The sequence below is a fragment of the Rhinolophus ferrumequinum genome, chromosome 8, assembly GCF_004115265.2.
Source record: "Rhinolophus ferrumequinum isolate MPI-CBG mRhiFer1 chromosome 8, mRhiFer1_v1.p, whole genome shotgun sequence".
Classification (NCBI taxonomy): Eukaryota; Metazoa; Chordata; class Mammalia; order Chiroptera; family Rhinolophidae; genus Rhinolophus; species Rhinolophus ferrumequinum.
In genome coordinates this window covers 11,014,939-11,036,708 of record NC_046291.1, presented here as the reverse complement: position 1 = coordinate 11,036,708, position 21,770 = coordinate 11,014,939, and positions in this window count along the sequence as shown.

The window sequence follows — 21,770 nt, the reverse complement described above, 5'->3', positions numbered from 1 at the left end:
TCTCTAAAGATGATAACTGAACTTTAGTCAGTCAGTCTGGTTATTTTAGTCTTCTTAATGCAATGAAGGCCAAGGTCAAGAAAACATCACTCTCAGTTTGAAATCAGTGAAAATAAATGACAAATGGTTCAGATTCACCATCTGCAGGAAGAATTCTCCTTACGTAGTGATATGTGTATTCATTGCTAAGGAGATAGGAAACAACCAAGTCCAGTCTTCATGATGAGAGTGCATCATTCAAAGTAAAATGAAACAAAAGGAAGACGCAACTTAATCAACTCAATTGTCACAGCATAGTTTAGAATCAGCAGGTATGGATTGGTTGGGACTGCATGGCTTTGGTGATTTTTGACGATTTTGGACCAGAAATAAGGGAAAATTTGTGTGGTGCAACCTAATGTACTTACACTTCAAGAGTGGTGGGGCACAAAAGAGAAAGAACATTGTTAATTTTCTTAGGGAAGCAGATACTTTGATTTTTGCTGACTATAGTAGTTATTTTCCTAGCAATATTCCTAAGTGTGAGAAGACTATACATTAAGATACCATACAACGTGTTGTAATTGTTCTTCCGGGAAATTCCATCTCCTTTGTAACTTGGTCCTCAGTGGTAATACGTGAATCTATAAAGTTGACTTATTGATGTAAGAAATGTTCAAACCTGTAGAGAATTTTTATAAGAGTTTATTTGAGCCAAACTAACCACATATACCAGGGCACAAGATCTCAAATGCTCTGGAGAATAACAATTTTGCAGCTTCTTTTATGCATTTGAAATTAAGGAGGGGACATAAGGAAGATTACGCGGAGGTGGGAGAAAGCAACATGGATTACAGGACAGTTAAGACTTTGCGCTTTCTTGAGGGGTCTGAAAATGTGGTCAGGTATCAGAAGGAGGGGTCTGCAAAGGGGCATTTCAAAGGTGTGCGGAGCTAGATGCGCAGAAACAATGGACAGGGTTTGCTTAAGGCAAATATTAAGTTTTTAGTGAAGAAGTTAGAGGCCTGAGGCATGACTATCCACCATGACCTGCCCAGTTAGGAATTTATGATCAGATCACACTATGAGGTGACTTTCCATAGAACCGCGTTTTTCGTCCACAGCCTCCTCAGGGAACTTGCCCACCAAAAATTGCTTGAGAGTCTACCAACTCTGGTTTTTAAGCCAGATGTGAGTACTATGTTAAAATGCTAACTTGGAATCCTGGATTATAAACAAGTTTCTTGAGAATTTGCTTAAATGAGTCAATGCCTCCGAAGCTAATCAATTACATATGTATCGAGCAGCCCTGATTTCAAGGAACTATGTTGGGAATTAAGATTAAAAAAAAAAAAAAAGTAGACTTGTAAAACCCAAAGGGCTCATAATCCGGACAGGGAGGTGAATATATACACCGTTAAGTTTAATACAAGTTCAAAGGCTTATGTGAGCCTAGAAGAGAAGGTAATTCATTCTGAGTGTTGCAACTGGAGACAATATCCCAAAAGACATAAGAGGTCAGCCGGACTTTAAACAGAGATTTGGCGCATAGAGAATTGGCAACAGAATCGTAAACCAGAGAATATGCATAGCAATATCACATAACAAGGAAGTACATGATGTGTTTGGGGGAAGGGCAAATTTTTGGTGTGAGGATGTCTTAAGACCTATGACCAGAAGATAAAAAGGTGGATTTTTGGATAGAAAAGAGTCCCAAATATCTTACTATTTCTGCCCAGTGACTGATCTACCATCTTTTCTGTCACTGAACAAAACCCTTGGGTAACATTCTTCCATCAGTATTCTCTCTCATTATCAGCAATGCTTTTCACTGTGGGAAAGAGACGTGTACCGGAATGGAGGAGGGAGGTTACAACAGATAAGTGAACAGTCCCTAGTGTGTTCTGCCCTACAGCCAAACAAAGTTAGTTTTGTTCACTGGGCTGCAGCAACAGAGAGCACATTCCAGAGGACACTTGGGAGTCGCTATGTAGGGAGTAAGGAGGGACTTGGATTTGTGTTTGGTGAGTTTAAGTAGGAATCAGGGAAGCCAGAGTCGGTTCTGAATTGGACACTGTCATATGTTTGGGTATCTTAAGAAAGGTGTCCCTGCAATGGGACGATTAAAGTGGGACTGGAGTTGTAAAGGGCAAGAAACAGTAATCACTCCTGGAGGTCAGAAGGGGGGACATGTTTGGTCGCGTTTGTGGTGTTGGCATGGCCTGTCTGTGTCCTGGTTTGAGCACTGCTTGTGTTCTGATGGGAATATTACGGCCTGGTCATCATCAAATCCTATCCTTTCTCTTGCTGATTGTCAGCAGGGCTGATTTGCATTTTTAGTTACTTTTGTCTCCAGCCACCAACATTGTTCATTCTTGCTTGAGTATCTGTTGAGGGCACATCAAAGTCATTTGTTGTTTTTGTTGTTGTTTGAGTAAGAAAGTGGTATATCTAGAATCATTGAAAAAGAATAACTATGTTTATCTTGTAAAAGATATGTTGGAAAGAGGATTCTCTGAAGCATGGAAACTAGTTAGGGGGGTATTTCAAAAATGTAGGTGAAAATTATGAGGGTCTTCACTTAGACAGTGAAGATTAGAAAAAAAATATTAAAGTTAAGAGACACTTCCACAGTAGAGGCCATGACTCATCAGCCAATTGATGTGGGCCATCCAGGGGCATGTCTGAGGGAAGATTTCAGTAAGCATATTGAATATGCACATATAATTAAACACCTATTTCAAAACACTCCTGATGTCACACGGTTTCGCGTATGCATTGTGGTTACTGTCAGTGATTAGAAGATAAGAAAAATATCATCTTTGCCTTTGTGCCGTTCACCGTCCAAAGAGGTGTGCAGGTATCTCACGTACACAAACAAAACAAGTGGTGTCGAAGAGGAGTCCACAAACCTACACAAGATGGTGAATTAGGGACCTTCCCCAAGGAGGTAACCTGAAATTGGGGACTTGAAGTATAAATAGAGGAGAGGATAGAGGAGGAAACAATATCATGAAGTAGAAACTGCCCAACTAATGCTACCAAGATATAAATACAAATATTACAAATATGAAGAGCTAATCATAAGTTAAAGGAATGCTAGTAGAGAGTGGGTAGGTATAGCTGGGGGCTTTTAGAAGCTTGAAAAAGCAAGTTAGGATGTGAGTCCATACTGAGGAAATGTAACTATAAATTGTAGGCCACTGCAGGCATAAACAAGGTCACTGCAGTGAGCAGAAGTGGCTTATCACATACCTGAGTTTGTTGTTTTACGTCGTTAATAGTTGAATCTAAGCTTTCCATGGGGAAAAAAAAAAAAACTTACATTAGTCAGCTAATGTATAATCTACCTCATGCAGAGCCATGCCTCTACTCTCCTGGAGATATTAAAATCATTTCTGTTTCTACAAGTCTCCATTGGAATAGATTGCACCATATCATTAGAATCGACTTCCAGTGTTAATAACCTTCATTGCCAGGATTTTTCATTTTCTTTTTTTTTTTTTTTTTTTTTTCTCCGCAGAAAAGTATTTGCTTTCTTTTCAATTGTTGGTTCCTGCATCAGGACCACTGTGATCCCCCACCATGGAGCTGTGATGATCGTTCTTTGAAGCCACGGTCTCCACCACGGTCTCAGGAGCACTGAAGGCAGGCAGTTTCATTTTCCTTAAGCAAGCCAGGAAAGTACACGTTGCGGATGCATATCAGAGCATCCTCTGCCATCACATTTCTGTGTCCCGTCCATTTTGATTTTCCGAAAAGCTTCTTGTCAGATTCTTAGTGAATAGAGAGATGATAAATAAACTCCCTATGTCTCAGGGTGCTGCATGTAGAGCTGCAGGAAAAGTCCTCCATGATATTTTAAAATCCCAAGTGAAAAGCTAACAGGTCACAAAGGCCTAGTAGGACTCACTGTCCCAGGATGGTGACAGATAAGGACATATTAATTGTCAAATCCAGATGTGGGTGCTCAGTTGGAAGAAATGCTCCTGGCACCTGACATTCACTCGGAAATGTCATAGCGTTCAGAATATTCTAACACAGATCAAACAGACTTCCATGTTTCACTCTGTGGTGAAGCCTTTCTGGAGGCTGAGTGTTACCAGTTTCAGTAACTTATTCTCTGGAATTTTAAACATCTCCGTGTTTCTTTCCATAGCTCTCCCCTCCACACCCACCTTGGTCGCCCCACTACCCCACTGATGCCTGAAACCACACCTCTACCTTTCAGAGTTAATCTAGTCAGGATGGTCTCCGCCCCCATTCTGTTAATCTCCCTCATTTACTTCTCTAGAACTTCCTTTATTTCAGACCATTGATTTTGTAAAAAGACTCTCATTTTCTAGTGGCTTTCTAACTTTCTAGTTAATCACTTTTATTTCTAGTTAGTCACACCACTCACTCAGGGAAATACGGCAGATGTACCTGACTTGGTCAGGTCATCCAAATACAAAACTGTGTGTCTTTTCCTATCCTGGTAGCTATTGTCACATCACAATGTATCTATTTGTCTGTGATTATTTGACTAATCTCTGACTCCCCCACTAGTTTATAAGCTTCGCTCTTGACTCTGTACACTTTTACCCATCTCCTCCCTTGAAAAATAGTACATTCTTGAAAAATATTTTCAAATCAATTAAGAATGCGAGAACACCAAAGCAACTTGAACAAAATGCAGAGCCCCACAATCATGTGACGAGACAAAATATCTCTGAGCATAAGTAAGTAGCCTCAGGCATTTGACAAAAGTAACATATCTCCACAATAAAACTGATACAGACTTTATGATAGTGAATACGAATAGGTAAAGAATGAGATTTATCTAAAATTTACAAAAACAGGTAAAGGTAAATCTATTGCTTAGAATACACAAGCTAAGAGAAATGGCAGCTGAACAATAAGAGAGAGAGGGCGGGAAGGAGACTGACTTTGAATTTTTTGGGTAATAGATTATAGACCACTCTCTTAGTCACATTAGTTCGTAAGTGAGAATAATTTAAATCTATGACACAAAATCTTATTTAATCCCCTCCCCTTGAGTGTGAGAGAGACCTGTGACTTTCTTCTAACAACAGAAAATAGCAAAAGTAAAGAGATTTTGCAGATTTAATTAAGTCCCTGGTTCTGTTGACTTTTAGTTGATCAAAAGGGAGATTACCTTTGGTGGGCCTGGCCTAATCAGGCAAGTCCTTTAAAAGAGGATTTAGAGGTTGAATATGAAAGAAGTCAGAAATTCTCCTGCTGGCCCTCCAGAAGCAAATAACCATAAGAACTAACTATGAAGAGAGTTTATGTGGCTGGCAAGTACAAGTGCCTTCTTGCTGTTGAGAGTCTCAGTTTTATAACCACAAAGAATTAACTAATGAGCATGAGGATTCATTGAACTCTATTAAACTGCCAGTATTTTACGTGTCAAAAATGGTCAACATCAGAAATTTTATATGGCACAACCTACATCTATAATGTATTCCAAATAATATGGTCGGTAATCTGTATTAGTTTTTTTTTTTTTTTTTTTTTTTTTGCTGCGTAACAAATTAAAACACACTTAGTGGCTTCCTGTAGCACTGATTTATTATCTCACTGTTTCTGTAGGGTAGAATTGAGGGTACAGACTAGGTGGGTTCTCTGCTCATTTCACAGGCTGAAGTAAAGATATTGAGGGGCCTGCGTTCCTCATCTGGGGCTCAGGGTTCTTTTCCATCTCCCATGAATCTGTATATGATAATTACCCCAGCAATTTTTAACATTTTCTTTTTTTCATTAGATGTTAACTTAAAGAAGTACTTTAGATAGAAGCGTGGATAGAAAGGTCTTTGTATGATTATAATAGGTGATACCTCCATTAGTCACACAAGCCAGATCAATAGCATTCATTAATGAAAGATGCCTTAAGATGGATTCCAGTAGAAATGAATTATTTTTAAATTTAATTACATCAGATATTTAATAAAGATATTTGGGGAAACTAATTGGATCATTTCATAAAGTACATGAAATTTTGGGGGTAAAAGAATTAGCTATGATATTATCAGGAAGACATTCTGATATATAAATATCAACAGTTTAATGTCTCTCTACATAAAAATTCAAGTTTATCATATTTTTTAGATAGCTGAAAACCTGAATTGAAGGCTACCTACCAAATAAGGTGTGCTTCACTAATCGTTTACACAAACGGAATGTCCTTTTATATAAACTTATATGTCATGAACACAGCTACCTGAAGTAGATGAGAATAAGGGAGTCTATAAGAAAAGGAAGTCTTAGTGGCTGCTCATCTGGCAGAAAAATACCAATAATTGTGGAGTTTCAAGTTAATTTACCTTTTTGAAGTATTCTTTGGTATTATATATGAAACATGTAAAAAGCAATTGATTGCTTAGTAAGAGTAGCTAGGTCTCAAGTATGGAATTAATTTAGTTTTGATCTCTTTTTAAGTGAATATTCAGAAAGATATTTAAGTGTAAAACAAATGTAATTGTAAAAAAAGTATGATGAAATATTATGGAAAAATAAGAATCATTAGTTATATGTGGAAGGATACATTTTTTTCTTGTGTCAGAAAGACATACTAAAAATAAGATTCCTCATTCCCTTTTACTTTGTTTCCTTTCATCTTCATCTCTTCCTTTCTTCCTCCCTTCCTTCTTTCTTTCCTTTCTTCCATCTTTCCTCCCTCCCTCCTTCCCTTCCTTGAATGTTTATTGAGCCTCAACTATGTGAACAAAATCGACATAATCCCTGCCCTCAGGTAGTGTATGTTCTATCAGGGAAGACAACTGAAAACAATAAATATATACTATACTGTTGCAAACAAGTCTATAACATTGGAAACAAACTTAAACAGTTAAGGGGTGTGGGATGATGGGGGGTGTTATTTTAGATACTGAAAAGAGTTACCTGTTGGACCATTCTGGGGATGGAGTGAAGGGCACTTTGGGTTTTTTTGTACAGGAAAGGCGAGGTCCCTCTTGGGGCTGCCTCAGCAATGGTGACTTCTCTCTTCCCAGATTTTCAGGATTTCCTTCGCACCTACTGATTAATGTACGGAGTCTTGAATTTGCAGAGGACCTCAAGCAGTGCAGTATCACCAGTTAATGGAACTCTGAGTCCCTCCATGACTAGGTGGGCTGGAATAGAGCAAAACAGTAGCAAGTATTTTCATGGAGTAAAGGCAATGGAGAGGATTCAATGATGGTGCTAAAAAGTGCACCTTGCCATAGCCACAGGTGAGCCTGGTGACAGGGCATAGAGGGGGAGGGCTCTGGGAGAGGGTGTCGGGGGAAGACTGGAGGGGAAAAGGGGAGGGGAAGTCAAAGGCTAATTTTCATACTTTGCACTGGAGCCCACTGATGATGACAGTCTTTTCAGTCTCTGAAAATGATCACAGGTTGCTGGACCTGCTATACATGAAGCCTTAAAAGGCTGAGTACATGACTTCATGTTAATAGCATGTATGTAATTTCCAGGTACCCACCACCGCCATATTTTGAAAGCTTGATCAGCATGGAAAGAACACTGGGTTTGAGCTCCAGGAAATGTGGTTTAATCTGTTATTCTATAATTTATATACTCTGTAATCCAGGAAAAGTCACGTCAACCTCTCAATTTGATTTCATATCGCTCAGCATTTACATATTCATAGCTATTATATCTTCATGGTAGATTGTGACTTTTAAGAGTACAGGCAAACCCTTTTGGTGATTAGAGGTTTTTGCTAATTTCTATCATGGCTCATTTATGTTATTGTTTTCTTGCCTTTCTATGTCTTTTGGGTCTTATTTATTTCATTATTTTGGGACTATTTTGGATCAGCTAGCTTTCTTATAAATAGTAACTGGGGATTTTGCTTTATGATTGAATTTGAGTCTTTTAAACTTTTAATAAGAATTTTAAATTAAAACAGTTAGAATATTCTAAAATAACTGATATGTTTATTCATATATTTTTCATCTCATTCAACATTTCGTTTGTTTTCTTGTTATTTACTTATTGTCCTTTCCTATTTTTTCTATTTTCACATCACTCAAATTCTAACTTTTGCTTTGTTACTGTGTTGCTCAAATTTAATTAATTTATTTTTTATTCTTATGTAGTAAGGATAGTATAATCCTTTGTAGGAAATAAGTTATTTTTCTGTTGGATTCTTATAGAAGCTTTAGTTAATATTTAAAACAAACAGATAATATTATAGCTAGTTCTTTTACCCAAAAATTTCATGTACTTTATGAAATGAGACAATTAGTTTTTTCCAAATATCTTTATTAAATATCTAATGTAATTAAATTTTAAAAAAATAATTCATTTCTACTAGAATCCATTTTAAGGCATCTTTCATTAATGATGCTATTGACCTGGTCTGTTTGGCTAATGGAGATATCATCTATTATAATCATACAAAGACCTTTCTATCCATGCTTCTATCTAAAGTAGTTCTTTAAGTTAACACTGAATGGAAAAAAGGGACTGTTAAAAATTGCTGGAGTAGTTATCATACACAGATTCATGGGAGATGGAAGAGAACCCTGAGCCCCTGATGAGGAACTCAGGCATCTTAATATCGCTACTGAAGCTGGTGAGATGAACAAAGAACCCATCTAGTCTGTGCCCTCCATTCTGACCTACAGCAACAGTGAGATAATAACGCAGTGCTAGATTAAGCCACTAAGTATGTTTAATTCCCAAATACTCAATATATAATATTAGAAATTTTGAACTTTTCTCTCAAAGGCTTAGTTGGGTATATTATATATTTAGTTATTTTTAAGATGCCAGGCATGGCTGTCTTTGATGTAAATATGAAGATGAATACAGGCATTCCTCAGAGATGTCATGGGTTTGGTTCCAGACCACCAGAATAAAGAGAGTTGTAATTTTTTAACTGGTAGGGGGGAGGTCTTGCCTTTTATTTGTAAAAAAATGCAATGTCTATGAAGCACAATAAAGTGAAGTACAATCAAACGTATGCCTATCTAATATAAATACCCATTAACATGTGGTTACTTTCTTCTATAGCTTCTTCCACATTGTCACCTTTATAATGCACAAATACAATATTTCTCTCAATTTATTATAATTTTTCATTGTCCTAAAAATTATTAGATGAGGTATCCATCTTTTTTCCCTTAAAATTTGCCTCACTTTTCACATACATTCCTTAAGAATATGCTTTATTCTTCATATGCTTTTCAGACCAATGTTTTTAATTTGTATGACCTTTTGGTAATCACTAAAAGGCAATGTGAGACAAGCATTAAAGAGATGATAAATTAGATATAGGTTATTGTGGACATGTTCTTTTCCTCTTGACAGCTCAAAGGCATGAAAACAATTTTCTGAGGTTATAGAAATGGGTCCATTTAAAACTGGAATTGCCTTTATCATTGGTGTCACAGTTGGCAATGGAGTGTGACAGGCGGCTGTTAACTCTGGCAACTTGTCATGTACCAGCTGTTTTGTCACAACTCAAAGGGCCCACAGGCAAATTTTGAACTGAAACAATTAAACAATAAAGGAATAGATCACATGAAAATAACACCAAATATCAAAAGATCTTCAAGTTTCAGCAATCAATAAATAAGGTGAGTCCCCAGGGGGAAGTGTTCACCAAAGGATGAGTAAAGATTTCTTTACCTTTGGTATCTTCAAAAAACAAAGTCAAATACTATGATTGTTTATGACAGCCTCTAGATTTTATTTTGACAAAATTCTTAGGCTAATAAATCAATTGTTCTTTTAAAATTCCAACCAGAATACTACAGTACAACAAGATTATTGCAAAGATATTCCTTAAAATAAAATTTCCCAATTTATCTAAATTATCATAGTCGCAATTTGTAATCTCAATTCTTTAAGGATTTTACGGTGAGCACATCAAAACTCTGGGAAAACTTCAAGACATCACACTTTCAGTGGAATTCATGTCATGATATAAGTTGTATCACTTTAGAGAATATGGTGATTTTTTTTCTAGCTCTTCCCCTTACTTAGGTTTTTGATACCAATGAACTCAGCATAATTTGGTGGGGCATTCATCGATAGTGGACTCCCAGTTTACCTGGCTTTGAGTGAAAGATGCTTAACAGCTGTAGGTGAATAGTTCAAGGAGCGCAAGGCACCTGTCACACAGAAAAGAACTCCACCTTCTACAATGGGCTCCACGGGATCCTGGGACCACTCCTTGGCTCTGTGATAGGATCAGACAGCAGTAAGACCTTGGTCCTTGTTCAGTCAACTCCACTTTATAAGCATGGTCAGCACTAACATAATTCTGTTAGGATGGTTGGAGTGGTAATCCTAAAACAGAGTAAGCCAGGACAGGTTCCTTCCATTAGAGATCCTAAAACTCAGAACAGGGTGAGTGTGGGACAAGCAAAGAAGGAAGAAGAAGCATGAGACCAAGAGCAGGAGACAGGATATAAAGTGAATCCTCAAGCTCTTGAGTGAGATAAATCTGGGTTCGAATCCTGACTCTTCCACTATTGGCAATGTGGCTACAGGTGAGTTGTGTAGTGCTCTAGGATGCAGCTGTGTTTGTCCCTAAAATAAGGAGACTATACCTTCTCAGTGCCACTATGATGATTAAATCACATGGTTTTCATAAGATGATTAATTGAATTTGTCAGTAATACCTTAATAAACATTCCATACTATTTAGGTTGTTTCGGTTTTTCTCCTAGTTATTGTTATCATATCATCATCATTGTCATTTTAAATTTTGTGACTTCAAACTTCACAAAATCTGCTTCAATTTTTCTTTCCTTTAGGGTATACTTTCTGATCTCCTCCCTTACCATGTGGGACTATTCCACCTTAAAGCCCATCCATGGGTACCTATGCTTGCCTTATCTTCTGAAACTGTGACAACTTGCTGGGGGTAAAGTTTGGATTTCATCTGTCCACATGCCACTATCATATTTAGCAGAGTGCTTTATATGACTTGAGAGCTCAGTATTGGTTGTGGAATTGAACTGCTGCCAGGTTTGGGTGTAACCTCTTATGAAACTTTAGTGTTATTTCATATAGTTGCAAAACCACTACTTGTAATTTGAATTCTTACATTACAAATTCAAAACATTGTTTATGGACCCATAAAAGGGTCATTATGACTTAGATTTATTTTTTAAAACACAAGATGAGTGAACTTCCCCCTGTGTAACCTCAAAATCCCCAAATCTACACATATTTTTTTTCCCACTAGAGAACTGTGAAAAGTTTCCTCTTTCAATTGCAAATTATTTTCTTATGAAGTTTAAAGTAAGTTTTTGGTAAATTATGCTTGGAGAGACATTACAGAGTAACTTTTTAAGCATCCTGTGAGAAAAAGAAATGCCTTGACTCAATCTGATAACTCAGAAATCCACTGGATACTTAGAGTGATAAAGAAGTCTCTAGGAGCCTTGTTTGTTTCTTTGTTCATGTTCTCATGTTTTCAAGAATTCAGAGGATCTTAACATGACTTCAGGAAGAATACAGCTACTCTAAGATTTGAGAATGATCTGGGGGGACCCATCTGGACTAAATGTGATTCTCAATTTGGAGTGAAAATTGGTAAGAAAATCTTTATACCCCTCATATGTTCTCAGGCTTTCCAGAAACAGGCCAAATAGGAAAAATGAATTTCATGGGAAAAGTAGAACTCAAATAGATCAGTCCTTAGATAACTAAAGCAAAAATAACCATGGTGAAAATACCAGAAAGGGTGTCAACATTCGCTGATTGAACCACAAAACGGGAAACTAGAGAATAACCCAAACTGCATCAGAAATGCTGCTGACAGGTGGCACACAGGACCCTACTAGGGCAAGGAGCAGTATGTGAAAGACCAGGACTCTGGGGCCTTTGTAAATAATGGTTCAAAGACAATCAACACTGTCAGTGGACTTATTTTATGCTTAGAGGGGGGATTGTTGAATGTCTATGTCATAGAATAAAGGTTCAATGTCATGGAAAAGAGTTGTTCTGGTCACCAATACTGAGTAGTGCTGGAAGTACAATCTCAATTAGATATCAACATTAATTTTCTTGTACGAGAGCCTGAATTATGGCATACATTACCTTAGACTGTGGAATCCTAGAATGCTATATCTGCATACCTTCTAATTCAATTATGCCTCTTTTCTTTTCTTTTTAACAGAGAAGGAAGCATAGATTCAGAGTACATTGTTCAAAATATTTATTATGTATTTCAACTTGCAAGTGTTGAAAGCCCAAAACAAATTAATTGCAACAACAAAATCATCTCAATAACTGAAACTCCCAGGGGGAGGGCTGTCTTCATGAACAGCTTCATTCAGGAGCTCAAAGATTTTCACAAGGGATTTGATTCTCTACATACCTCACGTCAGTACTCTCTCCATGCCGGGCTTCACTCTCAAGCTCTGTGTATGGATAAGGAGACGCTAGCAGCTTTTGCATCACACATTGAGGTTCAAGTCTAGAAGGAAATCAATTGCTCTTCCGTATTACCAACAAACTGTGGTTCACACAGAAGCAAGGACTATTGCTTTAATTAGACCAATTGCAGATTAAGCCCCCACTTGTCACCCAATCATTGTGACCAGGACAACATGAAGCAACCACTGGCTTAAATCTGATGCATATAATGGATATTTCACTCTTAATGATGGAGGTGGGAACCCAGACTCCATGGACTAAGGATGGAAATGTAAAGTCCCCTACAAAAAGAATGGAGTGAGATATTACCAAGAAAAAGTAGATACAAGCTGAAGGAGTAAGCAACTGTTAAGTCAAGAATTAATCCAGACAATTTGCCAGGACCCTTCACTAAAATATTGCACATCTTAGAGCCTTCATATGAAAAACGCATATTATCCATGTATGAGTATGTTACAGATTACATTTATTAATCACCCAGAATTGATACTCCTCCCAGAAGGAAGACTATACTCACATGAAGCTCTGGACTCACCTTGTGAGCAGACACAACATGCAACACATCTGAGAAGAAGCTTCAAGAGCCAGCACATGATTCAACAAATTTGCTCTTCCTTCTGCCCTCACAACCAGTGGTGTTTCAGCTGCAAGTCTTCATTAGCCTGGTTCCCAGAAGTGCAAATACATTGGAGCAGAGCCATCAGCAATGTATGAAGGGCATAGAACATAACAGAGAAATAGAACTTGCTCGTAATATTCTAAAATTTGGGGATTGTTGGTTACCACAACATAACTTAACATAGCCTGATGGATACAACCTCTTACAAAGAATTACCAACTTCAGTTTTCTTTTGGCATTTGTAAATCAAGAAGAGTTTTCTCCTATACTGGTTTTTCTAATCTTATTGTTCCACAACAAAGTGAGGCAAATCGCTTTTAATTTGATGCCATGTTATTCTAGTTTGTTAAAATTAACTGATTTAAATTTTTTCTCTATGTCTAATTTGAAATATGCCACATACTAGTACTATGATTTTGAACAAGTCTCTTTATCTCATTAAATCTTATATTATTTAAGTCTGAAGTGTTGTTTTTAATCACTAGAGCGACTTCCAAAGTCACCCCTGTCAATAAATATCTATGGTTCCATGAGTTCATACTCTTCTTTCATTCATAGCACTTACTCGGATTTGTAATTGTACATCCTTTTTTTTTTTGTTTCTTTTAAAAGTCTGTATCTCTCCACACTAACTATAAGCTACATGAGGGCAGGGGCTATCTCTGCCCTTTTCACCACTGTACACCCCCCGCCTAGCAGAGTGCCTCACACATAGTAGGATAAATAGTGTATCCTACTTTTTCCATAGTAAGCAAAAGTCTTCTTACAAATGTTATATGTGCCTTTTGGCTTGAATAAAACATTATCTAGATTAACAGCTTTGAGCAGACATTATCTTGCATTTGTCCATACCAAATGTCTATGTGTATGTCAGACATAATGCATAACATGTATTCTATAAGTATGCATTTTCATTGAATCAGCAATATGTATCTCCTTTGGTATTCACAGTATAAAAACTACATACATTATTCTAGCAAATCATTGCAAATCCAAGGACACTGTTAAATTTTCAGGTCTTATGCTGGAAATTAAAGCATGTGAGGGTTTCTGAGTTGATATTCATTGATGGGTATACAGACTACTAGTATTTTTTGTTGTTGTTAACTCAAATTTTTTTTAACTCAGCATTGATTAGAAGCAAAATACTACTGGTTTAATTCTTAAGCAGTTCGTCCTTTTGCCTCTAGATGTCTCACATGGAATTCCCATTGTAGAAGATATTCTGATGCAATATCCCACTTATAGGCTTGGCTGACATGTCATCTTGGGAACTGAAAGAGCAAACCATGTGAATTTAACTGCAGTTAGGTCAAAACATTCCATCGGTATTTTTTTTTTTAACTTTCTGGAAAAATGCAAATACCAGATGGTGGGAAAATAGGCAGATTTATGAGAAAAATGGCTTTATATTAGTCATTCTGGTGAGCCGCATCCCAAGGAGGCCCTGCCTGTTTGGCTACGATGAACAGTTTCCAGGTGTAACCCTTGATGTTAGAAAAGTGATATTTAAGACAATGGTCATCATCCCATTTTAACAGCTTTTTTTCCACTTCAAAAATAATTCATACTACATAAATCCCAGTAGACAAGGTATGGAATTCAACATATTAATATATGTCTGTAGGATATGACTTATAGAAAAACAATGATGATCTTAGCCTAGGCAAACTGATTCTACAAGTTAGGCCCGAAGCAAAAGTAAGTTTTACTTCTTGAGATAATAAGAAACATGTTGGCAACAGGCAAAAACAGGAGTTTATGAAGATGTTTTAACACAAGTAATGACAAACAATCCTCTTGTAAATATTTCTATTAGTTAAAAAGGTTTCCCAGGACCATATTTTATATAGATTAACATACATTATATATGTAAATACTATGATAATGTTTAATGTATAAGGGGAATGGAAAAAGAAAGCTAACCTGAAATGGTTTAGAAATAATATTCAATTTCAGATGGTACTCTAAAGTACAATAAAACATAGTCACTTGGGTGTGTTTAGATATACTGAGCTTCTACCACAAAATCTAGATTTCTCTAAAGAGACAGAGATAGAGAAAGAGAGAGAAAAAGAGAAAGAGAGACAGAGAGACAGAGAGAGAGACTGACTCTTCCTGTGCCTAAAATAGGCTGGCAAAAAAAGAAAATCAATATTTATTTGTTGAAAAAAAAAATCAGTGAATGAAAGATGAGCATAATCCAATTATTTTCTTGCATATTTACTAAAGAAATGTTATCTTTATTTGTAGATTTTCATTGTACTGTGCTTCAGTTTCTATGCCTTAAGTTTCTGTTATTTGTTTTGTTTTATTTTGGGCTCTGCAGGTCTAAAAAAAAAGTTTAGAATGACTTTAGCTGATCCTTTGGATTTCTGTTCTAATTGAACACTGATAAAACTAGCAAAATGTACGGGTCTCAAATATTGGCATAACTACTCGCTTTGGCAGGATAAAAAAGAAAAAAAAAATACAGTGTTTTCCGTGTTCCATGTTTCATTTTGAAAAATTAACACCTTTTTTCAGTTGATTTAGATCAAGTGACATCTACAAATATGTCACTTTGATATGTAAAAGTGTTTTCAAAGAATTGTCCCAAATTATCTATCTCTGAACTTTCGGGCCTGGCATGCCAGGCTCTCCCCGGCTTAGTTTGTCTCCTTATCCAGGCTTCTCTTCTTCTATTACTTATAAAACGGTCTGAGATCTCCTCCCATATTTATCTATTGTGGTAAATTGTTGTTCAGTTCAACTATTACCTACTTCATGATGCCTACCTATTCTGGTTCACTCAGGTAGATGTGATCAAATCTACCCCTATTCATGGAAATTCAAAAACCATTATTTGCTTATCTGTCTCAAGCTGTGGCTTTGCAACCTCAGGATTTCCCCGGGTGAAATGTGAAACTGGTCCCCATACACAGAGGTCAAGGAGAGACACAAAACAGAGGCCGACCACTCCAGATGGGTAGGTGACAGGTTTAATAAGCAAGGAATCTTACATACAAGGCTTGTCTTGGGTGACTGCAAGACAAGTATATCTCTGCACCTGCCCACAGAATCTTGAAAGTTTATATAGAAGCCTTAACAACTGGTTTTAGTCACGTATTCAGTCCAGATGGTCTCAACAGCACCTTACTGTCTCAAGGCTGAGTCCTTGAAATGGCTGCTATTTTTGGAATAGTAGGTGGGAAGTACATTCCAAAGACAGGGGATGAGGTAAGGAGCCTGCAACTGTGTGTATCTAGCTCAGAGGTCAACTGGCGGTCGTGTTGTCTCAATGACCTACTTCAACATAAGCCTCTGTTCTGATTTCAAGATCATCGAGTTCAGCAATTGTAACTTATCCCTAAGAACATTGCTGACCTTCAGCAAAAGTGGGTTGAAATAAATTGAATTCTATTTGTCAACGTATCAGTTAAAGAAATTGATACAGTCATCATTGTGCACGGAAGGAAAGATGGTATGTCTCTGATAAGTTACTGTTGGGTAGTAAGACACCAGTGAGAAGAGGGAAAGAAAGGAACTGAGAGAAGTTAGTGAAAAATGACAAAGAGATTGGGGAGATATAAAAGAAAAGAAGGAACAAGGAGAAGAAGAGAAATAGAATGAACAGCAAGAAAGATAAGCCTTCTTCTCACCCCTGAATGGGATCCTCTGTCTTACCTCCACCTCATCTTGAAACCCCAACTTACTTGACAGCAGTTCACAGGAATCAATCAACCTGTAAAGTCTTTAGGATCCCAGCCATGGATCAGCCAGTGCTCTAGAGGTCCTGAGAAGTGAGAGGTTAAGCCAGTTCTCCTGTCCCTGCCCCCTTCCCTTGCACAAGATGAGATTCTAGTAGCTTTAAGGTTACTTTTTACCCAACTTTTCTGAGCATATTCTGAGTTCCTCATCTATGGAATCGCTGTAATTCCCTAGGAGAATTCATATCAAAATCCAGGGGCTTATGTTTGCCTAAGAAACTGGGAGGTATTTAAATTTCAAATCAATTGTGTATCACATTATAGCATTTAAAGTAATTACTAGACTTCAATCTTTTATATTTTCTTTTTTCCATTGTATCAGAAAATAAAATAAACTTTGATTTCTTTATAAATTCATCACATACAAATTTATTAAAAACCTACCATGAAGCAACCCTTGCTAGGTGTTTGGATTATAGCAATAAAGAAAATAGTTCTTGCTCTCCACATGAAGCCTATACTTGAAAAAACTAAAAGGCTAGTCGGTCTAATTAAATTATGGATTTTAGACATAGTTACATGTCACTGGTTTTATAACTCTAATCCACAGACATTTAACTTTCTCTAACCAAAACAATAAAATCTTTTTTTAAAAAAAAAACTATTATAATGATGTTATCAGTAGCAAATATATTTTCTTTAGAACATTGTATTTCATTTATAAATGCAGGTAAGTTTTGATAAATATATGTAGTTTGTTGAAAATATAGAAAAATAAATAAATAAATTTGACCTGATGCTCAAAGTTTATGATTTGGTTTTAGAACTCTGTAAAAGGCTGCTTGAACTTAATTCTAGTAGTCATACATGTACCATATCAGGGTACTGACAGAAATAGATGGTGCTTTCAATTGATGTCATTGAGGAGTTTTGATAAAAATACTCCTTTCTTTACAAGTGGTGCAGGCAGGGCTTCGAGAAACCAACAAGTGATGGGCCAGAACACACGGGACTAGCAGGCCTGGGAATCTGATACCACCCCTTGGCCTAAAATAGAGAGATGAGTTCCAAGAACATGAAGAAGGTAGATGTGTGGATAAAACAGCCTGAGAATGTCAATGGCCTTTGGGAGAATGACAGAGCCAAGGTGTGGCCACCTAGCAAGAAGAGAGTTCCTGTGAAAAAGACACTCTGCTCCAATCCAATCCAAACCACTACCCGTCTTCACATTGTCCAACCCACTGGGAAATCAGAGGTCAAGGTAGCTCAGTGATGATCTATAGAGGTCAACCTGCAGCATAGAACAGAATAGAGGAGGCTGGTATAGGGACCTGGGCCAAAATATGGAGGACATTCATTAGAAGTTAAATGACTTTAACACAAAAGTTCATTAATTTCTGTTTAATTTTTTGAAGCAATTTTCAAAATTCAAATTATTGTTTTAATCACTCATTCCTGTAGAACATGAAAATATCCAAACCCATCTTTTCAGAATATATATACAGATATATAGATATATACTGGGGGGTGCCAAAAAAACGTATACACATGATTTGTACTCATCTTTTGTTATCAGTCTATATTGAGTATTACAATTTTAATACAGTTTTTTTCCTTTCTTAAAATGTGTATACATTTCTTGGCACCCTCGGTATATATATCATAGGGATGATAGTGTTTTCTCAAATATTAGTGAAAAACTTCACCTTTGGGATTATTTTATAAAAATGGAGGTGCTTCTCAGGCTTTGCATTGCAACACGGCATAGAGCAGGCACTTCAAAATTGATTGAATAAAAGCATAAAGGAAGAAAAAAGTATACGTATGTACAATCCTCAGCGCAAGAATTTTGATCTGGTTCATTTTAAGTCATAGAAATTAAGATACTTTTATTTTAATGATACTAAAAGTACACCCACCCTCAAAAAAATAAAAAACAAAACAAAACTATACATGGTATTATTATGTCTCCTTAATACTACTAATATTTAGTGAATATTAGAATCCATGATCTAGATTTCTTTTCGGAAACAGATCATTATTATCATGGTCATCTTATTTATTTTTTTCCTGTTCGTACCTTTCTTTTATTGTTTGTACATTTTTAATATAATTTTAATTGAAATATAACTGACATACAGACATATTTACATAAATTTAATTAAAATATAACAAAGCTTTACATGCTGATATATATTTCATTCAAGTATAACTTGCTGTCCAGATCTTGAATGTAAGCTCACTGAATTAGAAAAAGTGAACCCCCGTGTAGCCACCACCTGTTATAGAAATATCAGATTACTAACACCTTTTAGCCCCTTTGTTGCCTCCCAGTTACTACATTACCCTGTTCCCCAAAATAACCCTTCTTCCTAACTTCTAAAACCATCGAATAGTTTTGCCTTTTATTAAATGTTACGTAAGTGGAATCATATGGTACACATTCTTTTTAATCTGGCTTTTTTTTTTAATTCTTAGTTTCAGCATTTGTACATTGCTTATCTCCAAATTAAACTGATGAAAAATTGTAAGTGTTCTGTAATTTAATACATATATATATATATATATATATAGCATTTGCTGATAACACAGAATAACTAATTTTATTGAATCAGTCACTCTGTTTTTCTTTGCTTCTATTTTAAATCTAAAGCTTAAACTAAAAAAACCTTAGTAGAGCTTTCTACTTTATTAATGTTTCATAACATCACAACACACACACATACTTTTGTACATAATCTGATTTAGATCAAACGGCCTGCAATATCAAGGGCACTGTATTTGGCAAAAGTAATTTCTTGCAGTCCAACATAACACGCATTAAATGCATATCAAATATTTTGCTACAACTTGGTGAGTTCAGCACAACTGGCAAACCTTTCATAAGATAGGCCACAATGTCACGTTGGCATGAAAACAGAATCTGGGCTGAGAAGTAGAGAGAAAAATAAAAGTTCTCTTAAGGTCAAGGGCAACAGCTGAGCAGCGCTGGGGCTACCTGCTTCAAAGGATACAGTGTCTTGTGTTTATAGATAAAATGTTGGTTTCTATGGAGGGAGGGTGGTCACAGGAACATGTGTCCCTGACACCCAAACAAAATAATCCCAAATAAAAATGGATGATGTAGCTCATAGTAGTAAAAAGGGAGATAACTCTTCACAGCAAAAAATGCATGACCTCACTCTTTCAGAATACACAGTGATTCACCAGCATTTTCCAGCTTTCTTGCCTGCTTGCTTTGAATCTCACAGCTTGGCCCTTTCCCTTTGACCCCCAAGGTTAGGTCACCTCACTGAAGGTGCTCGGGGTTTGGGAAGGACAGTAAAATTTCAGGAAAGCCCGTGATTTGTGGCCGTATTTCTTGTCAAGAATTTAGAGGCACTGTCTTTACAGATGACACACTTTTGTCAAGAGCTAAATGTTATACTTGTTTCTTGTCTTTCCATTTTATTTATGTATTTATTTATTTATTTAGTCTCAGAAAAACCGTGTATTAACAGAGTAGAAAAAGAAGGCTCTGTGATCCTGAGGAAAATGTTATGGGAATAATACATGGAAATGCATTTATAAGCAGGAGGAATCAGCTAAAAATATCATTCCAAGCAGGCTAAGTTATAATTTTAAATTGTGGCACTTGCAAAAACTTTGAAGGGCTATCGGTCCATCGTCTTATGAAAAGGCACCATAGTTGAATCAACCACTACCTCAAAATTGCAACCAAATTGTTTGTGCAGTGTTATGTATCTAAGGAAACAAATGTGGACTTCTAGAATTACATTATTAGTTTCTTTTGAGCCATGTTCCCTTCAAAGATTTTTCAGAAACTAGTAATGCTATGTTACACAGGGACCAATTACTCCGTGGGTGGAAGCACCAAACCCCTCGCTGGTCCTCCTTTTCTCATCTCGTTCCTAGTTATTTCGTGATTTTGGGCTCCTGCCATATGCGGGGGAGAAAACAAGGACAAATTTCTGCTGGGTTTGTTAGACCAGGCATCTACAACTTTATTAAACAGAGAATGAGAAAACATTGGTGGAAAGAAGGTTTTAATCAATCTGCTGCTTTCAGTTATATTTGCCAGCAATGCCATCTTAAAGAGCAGTCCAGCACCTATTAAAATACAGCTTCCTAGACCCCAACTCCCGCCATGCAGCAGGCATGGGCCTGAGACTGGTATTTTGTACTGGGACTCCCTGGGGCCTGAGGGCTACATTTTTGAGAACACAGTACTACAAGTTCTGTGTTTGGAAGCCTGATCTTTAGAAATCACATCAAGCCAACACATTTTCATTTACGCTAATGGAACAGTTTCTAGAAGAATCATTTCACTGCCATTCAGAAACCAGCGATTCGGTTCCATCATAGCAGCAGGTACATCCCTGGCCCTCAAAAGTGTTAGGTAGTCTCTCTAAAAGCTCATTAACAAGTCATGTTTCTGATGAGCGTGGTTGGGGATAGCTTAAACTTTTAAATGATAATATTGTCGCCTCATTTAGCTGCTGATGAATCCAGTGTAGCTGACACCTCACTTATGAGCATCCTCCACTGCCATCCTGGGGCCAGGGTAAGTGACAGACCTTGATTGATCTTTCTCATGCTGTGCCCTCACACCTTTGGAACAACCATAGGTGATGGGTAGGGGGTGGGGCAGGATTTCCCACAGCCTCTCTTGTGTTTCAGAGGTGTCTGCATTCAAACATGGTCTGTGGGTCTCAATAAGCTGTGCCCACCCACATTTATACTTGGTTCCCAGCCTTGATGCTGCTGGCTGGACAGATAAAGCATTTCTTTTCACTCTGAGAGCTTTCCCTTCTGCTTATTTGCAGTTCTATTATTCTATACCCTGTTAATAAACCCCCCATGATGCAGACTGACCACTGACACTCTGTGCTGTCAGCAGTATACTCATATATACAAGTGGTCTGAGTGTAAATGTTCTTAGGTGTTTCCCTGAGATGCTTTGACCAACCAAATTGCATGTTATTTATTTCCAGGAGTCTATTATTTTCTTAAAGAACTCAAACCTAGGATCACTCCAATAAGCTAATCAGTCACCAATCAATTCATTATTTAGGGGTGAGTGA